Here is a 6,442-nt window from a genome sequence, read left to right as displayed (position 1 = left end):
TATGTGGTGTCATTCTTTATGAATAACTTCTAATAAGTTATTTTAGGTCCAACGATCCCTATGGATCAATAGTCCCAATGGACTGCATAATATTACAAATACTTTAGGTGTACAAAATGATACTTTTCACTAATAATAATTAAAATGTCATGACAAAATAAAACAAAACAACAAATAGAAAAATTATTGAGCTAACCAATCAGTCTCATACCCTCAACGTGTTTTGAAAACACCTTTACAGAAAGACCTTTGGTCATGGGATCTGTAATCATCATATCGGTACTTATATGCTCAATGCTGACTTCTTGCTTCTTAACATAGTCTCGAACAGCAAGATACTTTATGTCAATATGCTTGCTTCAGCTGCCACTTTTGTTGTTGTTAGAGAAGAAAATCACAGCCGAATTATTATAGTGAACCTTTAATGGCCTAGAAATTGAATCCACAATTTGAAACCCTATGATAAAATTCCTTAACCAAATAGTTTGTGATGTTGCTTCAAAGCATGCTATAAACTCTGCTTCAATTATTGATGATGCAATTATCGTCTCTTTGGCGCTCTTCCATGAAATAGTACCACCTGCTAGCAGATAGACATATCCTAAAGTGGATTTTCTAGAATATTAGCAACCGAAAAAATTCGAGTCTGAATATCCAACCACCTCAAGACAGTCAACATGCTTGTAAGTAAGCATGTAGTCCTTGGTTCCTTTAAGTACCACATGATTTTCTTTGTAGCCTTCCAATGTCCCATTCTTGGATTGCTTTGGTATCTACCAAGCATCCCAATTGCAAATGTAATGTCAGGTCGTGTACACACCAAAGCATGCATTAAACTGCCTACGACAGCTGCATGGGGAATGCTAACCATTTGTTCATTTTCCAAATCATTTTTCTGCTATTGACTTAAACTGAATTTGTCACCCTTTAAAATGGGCACTGCATTAGGAGTGCAATCACTCATCTTGAATTTCTCCAAAACTCTTTTAATATAGGCTTTATGAGACAGTCCTAATGTCCTTGTGAACCTATCTCTGTGAATTTCTATGCCAATGACATAAGAAGCTTTACCCATATCCTTCATTTCAAAATTTTGGGAAAAAAATTGTTTATTATACACAACAATCTCAAATCATTAGATGCAAGTAAAATGTCATCCATATATAGAACTAGAAAAATGTATTTGCTCCACTAACCTTAAGGTATATACAATTGTCCACAACATTCTCCGTAAAACCATATGAAGTAATAACATTGTGAAACTTTAAATACCACTGTCGGGAAGCTTGTTTTAGTCCATATACAGATTTCTTGAGTTTGCAAACTAAGTGACTATCTTTACCAGAACAAAAATCTTTAGGTTACTTCATGTATACTTCTTCCTCAAAATCCCCATTTAAAAATATCATTTTCACATCCATTTGATGTAGCTCTAAATCAAAATGAGCCACTAATGCCATGATAATTCTAAATGAATCCTTTTTTGAAACCGGATAGAAGGTATTATGATAATCGATGCCTTCTCTTTGAGTGAAACCTTTAGCTACAAGTCTGGCCTTATCTCGTTTGACATTGCCATTTGAGTCTTTCTTGGTCTTATAAACCCATTTACAGCCAATAACTTTAACTCCTTTAGGTAACTCGACAATTTTCCAAGCTTGATTCTTAGCCATAGATTCCAACTCTTCCTTCATGGCATCATACCATAATTTAGAATCATCTCTATTCATGGCATTGGAAAATGAAATAGGATCATCTATCGGTCTGATGTTAAAATCAGACTCCAGTAAATATACAAAATAATCATAAAAAATTACTGATTTTCTAACTTGTGAGGATCTTTTTAATTCTGTAGTCTCAATTGGGACTTGAGCTACAGGTTCTATGTTGACTTGTTCCTCTTGTGGTGGAAGTTCTTGAATTTGTTGATTTTCAAGGATATCAGGTTGATTATCCTGAAAGACAACCAATTCACCTATCATGGGTGTTGTATTCGGATCCTGTGATTCCTCCTATTTTATCTTTCGAGGGTAACTCCCACTAGGGTTAACTTTCTCAATAAACTTGGCATTTTTGGCTTCAACAATTCTAAGTGCATTTGAAGGACAATAAAATCCGTAGCCCTTGGAGTTTTCTGCATAGCCTATGAAAAAATCACTAACTGTTCTAGGGTCTAATTTCTTTAAATGTAGGTTATACACCCTCACTTCAATTGGACAACCCCAAACGTGTAAATGTCTTAAACTTGGCTTCCATCATTTCCATAACTCAAATAGTGTTTTGGGAACAACCTTAGATGGAACCCTGTTTAAGATATATACAGCGGTTTTCAAAGTTTCACTCCACAAATTTATAAGCACATTAGAATAACTAAACATACTCCTTACCATGTCCAGAAGTGTTCGGTTCCTTCTTTCAGCAACACCATTTTGTTGTGATGTGCCAGGCATTGAATATTGTGCAATAATGCCTTCTCCTTTAAGGAACTTGGCAAATGGACCTGGTAATTGTCCCAATTCTGTGTACCTCCTATAATATTCTCCACCAGTGTATGACCTCACAATTTTAATTTTCTTTTCTGTTTGTTTCTCTACCTTTTCTTTATAAACTTTAAAGGCATCAAGTGCCTCGGCCTTATCAAACAAGAGGTAGAAATACATATATCGTGTATAGTTATCAATAAATGAGATAAAATATCTTTGACCAGTCAGACAAGGTGGAGTAAATGGTCCACAAATATCAGTGTGTATGATTCCAAGAATTTCCTTACTCCTTTTGACACCTTTATTGGTCTTGTTGGTCTGTTTTCCCTTTATGCAATCCACACAAATACTAAAGTTGGTAAAATCAAGAGTCGGAAGGACTTCATCATTAACCAACCTCTTTATTCTCTTAATGGAGATATGTTCCAATCTGCTATGCCAAAGTATAGAGGAGGACTCATCAACAACATTACGCTTAATGCTAATATCACCATGCAAGGTTAAAAGATTTTATTCAAAAACAAGATCCAAGTTTAATTTGTACAAACCATTAATTAAAGTACCAAATCCTACAGAAACAGAGTCTTTTGACAAACTGAAATTTAAATCCAAATGGTACTAGTCTAGAAACATAAATTAAAGTTGCGTTTGGTAGAGTTTTGTAAATATGATTTGAGAGTATGAGTTGTATTTTGAGTTTGTGAGTTGTGGAATTATGATTTAAGTGTAGAAAATTTGTTTGGTTATGGTTTTTGAATAGAGTGTTGAAGTGTGTTCTGAATTGTATGTGAAATTGAGTTTTGAGAGTTTGATGTGACATGTGAAATAAAAAAATTTGTTTGGTGATGAGTTTTCAAAATAGTTTTCAGAACTTAATTCAACCTTTAATTGATAATCAAACACATAACTCATATATCGATATCCGTATTTTTGATCAACAATCATAACCAAACTATTTTTAAAATACTCAAATTAAAAAATGATTTTTTTTCAATTAATTGTTTTTAAGTAATTTTTTTGAATAATTTTTTTTGTCAAATAATTTTTTTTAAAAAAATAACTTCTATGTCAATTATTGTGTCAATTAATTTTTGTGTGAATTCATTTTTTTGGCCTGTGCAAAGATTTTGTACAATACGTTTTTAATTTTTTTCAAAAATTTTGTTCAAGTCAACAACTTTGGAGAATATATATTGATAACAATTAACATAAATCAGTGTGTTTAATATTTTTAAATACAAATCAATACGTAAACGTTACCAAACATTTTCATTACTTTTTCATTTATTACATTTTATTAATTTAATAAAAAACTCACTTGAAAAAGTGCATGCATTATTGTACTCTTGCAAGTCACTCACCCGTGAGGGCCACAGAAGGTCATATAATTGGGGGTAGTGATATTTGTGTATGAAATTACCAATTCGCCCCTCTTAAATTGAATGGCAGAACAAAATAAAAAGGATGATATTGTCATTTCACGTATCCAAGACACCTACCCCCTCTTATCCATCACTGTGGAATAAGAGAAAAGAGAGACGATGACAAAAACCTGTAGGCAGGGTCAGTATACGGATGCAATTACAAATAAGTAAGGAAAATTAAAAAAAAAATCAGTAAGAAATCAAAAGTAAGAAAAAAAAAAAACCTTCTGGACCTTATGAACCTCAGCCTTTATATAAGATCTGAGTTTGTACCATCTTTACCATCCAAATTCCAACACACCATTTGAGCCCGTCTCATTCCAACTCCTTCAACATCTCCATCACACTATAATATTCACTATATTCAATGTAGAAGGTAGTGTAGAAGGAAGAGAGAAGAGGTTAGTTCATATTCTTGATAGCTTGAGAGCTGAGTTGCAGAGAGGCGAATTGAAGGCGAAGAACAACCACCAGGGACAACCGGCCGGTCATCCCGCCAGTCAACCGGCCAGTCATCCCGCCAGTGATCCAGTTTAGCCACCACTTCGCCCTCCGCACCTAATTTCGCTATCTATTGCCTATCTATTCCATTTTTCGCACCAACATCATACATTTTTCACACATTTTTCTTAACTTCACACCAACATCATACATTTTACTATACATTTTTCATACATTTTTCTGAACTTTTACATACATTTTTCTTAACTTTTGCAGTCATCATGCCAAGAACAAAAAGAGCGAGACCCGAATGTGGCGAAACCTCTAACCCTGTACAACATGAACCACATCAACAACATCATGACTATCCAACTAATGATTTTCTCACATATCATCATGAACAAGCCTATTCAAATTTCGCTAATCGACCAATTGTTATGGGGAGAAAGGTAAATCTACCTTCTCAGTATGATCCACTGTTGCTTGGCAGATTAGATATAATAGGATGGTTACCTTTAACTAATATACCACATAAGGCACATCCCCGTCTTATACAGTTATTTTACGTTCACTTGACATCTGCTGAGTAACAAGTGGAGCCGTTCACTCTGACCTCTTATGTGAAGGGGAAAGTAATCACACTTAGTCCCCGCACTTTCGAACAAATTATTGGAGTTGAAATAGGAGATTTGCTATGCTATTTTCAAAATAAGGCTCAGTTAGCTAACATTGTTGATGATGTAACTGAGGTTTATACCACAATTTGTGAGAACTGATTCACCGGCACTAATTTACAAGCCAGACATTTAAAACCCCACCTTCGTATTCTTTATCGATGGATAGTTGAAAATGTCACTCCCAAAAAAGGACATTTTGATGTTGTTTCATGTTTTAATGTTTATTTGTTATATTGTTTTGAAATTGGACAAAAATTAGATTTATGCTTCATATTACTGAGAGAAATGATGGTTGCAAAGCTTGGTACTCTGAGTGGCCGGTTACTACCTTTTGGAACTTTGTTAACCAAAATTTTCAGAGCGCATCATGTCAGCCTTGAAGGTGAAGTAGATGTGAGAATCACTTCACCAATTTCTGAGTACACAGCGACCCGAGTTGGTGGTGCTGACAACTTGCTGGGCTCTATTAATTTTGAAAATGAACCAATACCTGATGAGGAAGAATCCAATGACAATGCCATGCCACCAAATGAACAACCCTAATACTGGATTGATTATTTAGCGTTGGAACAAAAACAGTATAATTAGCACCTACAATGGGAACAACAAATGGCTAATCAGGTCAATACATTGGGTACTCGGTTCGATGAATTTGCCGCCGCTCAGAACTCACTAATTCAACAATTTGGTGAGTTTCGTGTAGACTAAGGGAGACGTGATGAAGTGACAAGGAACCGCATTGATCAGATTGACCATCGAGGCACTCAGGTGTACCATCACTACTTCCCTCTACCTCCACCACCACCTGATAATGACGCTTAACTTGTTTCGATGAACGTTTAAAAAATTGACACATATTGTGGTTACATTTTGTTTTCTTATTTTATTGTGGTTATTTTATTTTCTCATTTTGCTGTGGTTATTTTATTTTGTTATTTTGTTGTAATCTTTTGTACTAACGTAATGAATAGAATTTTTTTTTGGCACTGTAAAATTTACCAGTGACAATGTTATAACAATTTGTGTGTTATATTATGAAATTAAAAAAAAAATTCGTACAAAAACTAATAAAAAGAAATTAATAAATGTGTAACAAATCCTTCATTTCAATAAAATGCAAAAATTAAAATTAAAATTAAAATGTAAAAACTCTACGAATTAATCAAAAAATTTAAATTAACAACAAAATCATTATTTATATTTAAAGGAAAAAAACAACTTAAAAAAAAATAATCGGCTCAAATGAAATAAAACAAGGGAAAAATTAATAATTATACTTTTTTTTAATAAGAAGGAAATAAAAATTAATAAAAACTTATTTGGTATAATGTCTGAAAATAACAAAACCATTATGTTAACATGAACAAGAAAACAATTAATAAAAATAAATTAAAATTAATAACAAAGCCTTCAAATT

The sequence above is a fragment of the Camellia sinensis genome, chromosome 11, assembly GCF_055761805.1.
Source record: "Camellia sinensis isolate YWXY chromosome 11, ASM5576180v1, whole genome shotgun sequence".
NCBI classification, from domain to species: Eukaryota; Viridiplantae; Streptophyta; class Magnoliopsida; order Ericales; family Theaceae; genus Camellia; species Camellia sinensis.
The sequence above is the reverse complement of the archived record's forward strand: the minus strand, read 5'-3'. Positions refer to the sequence as shown.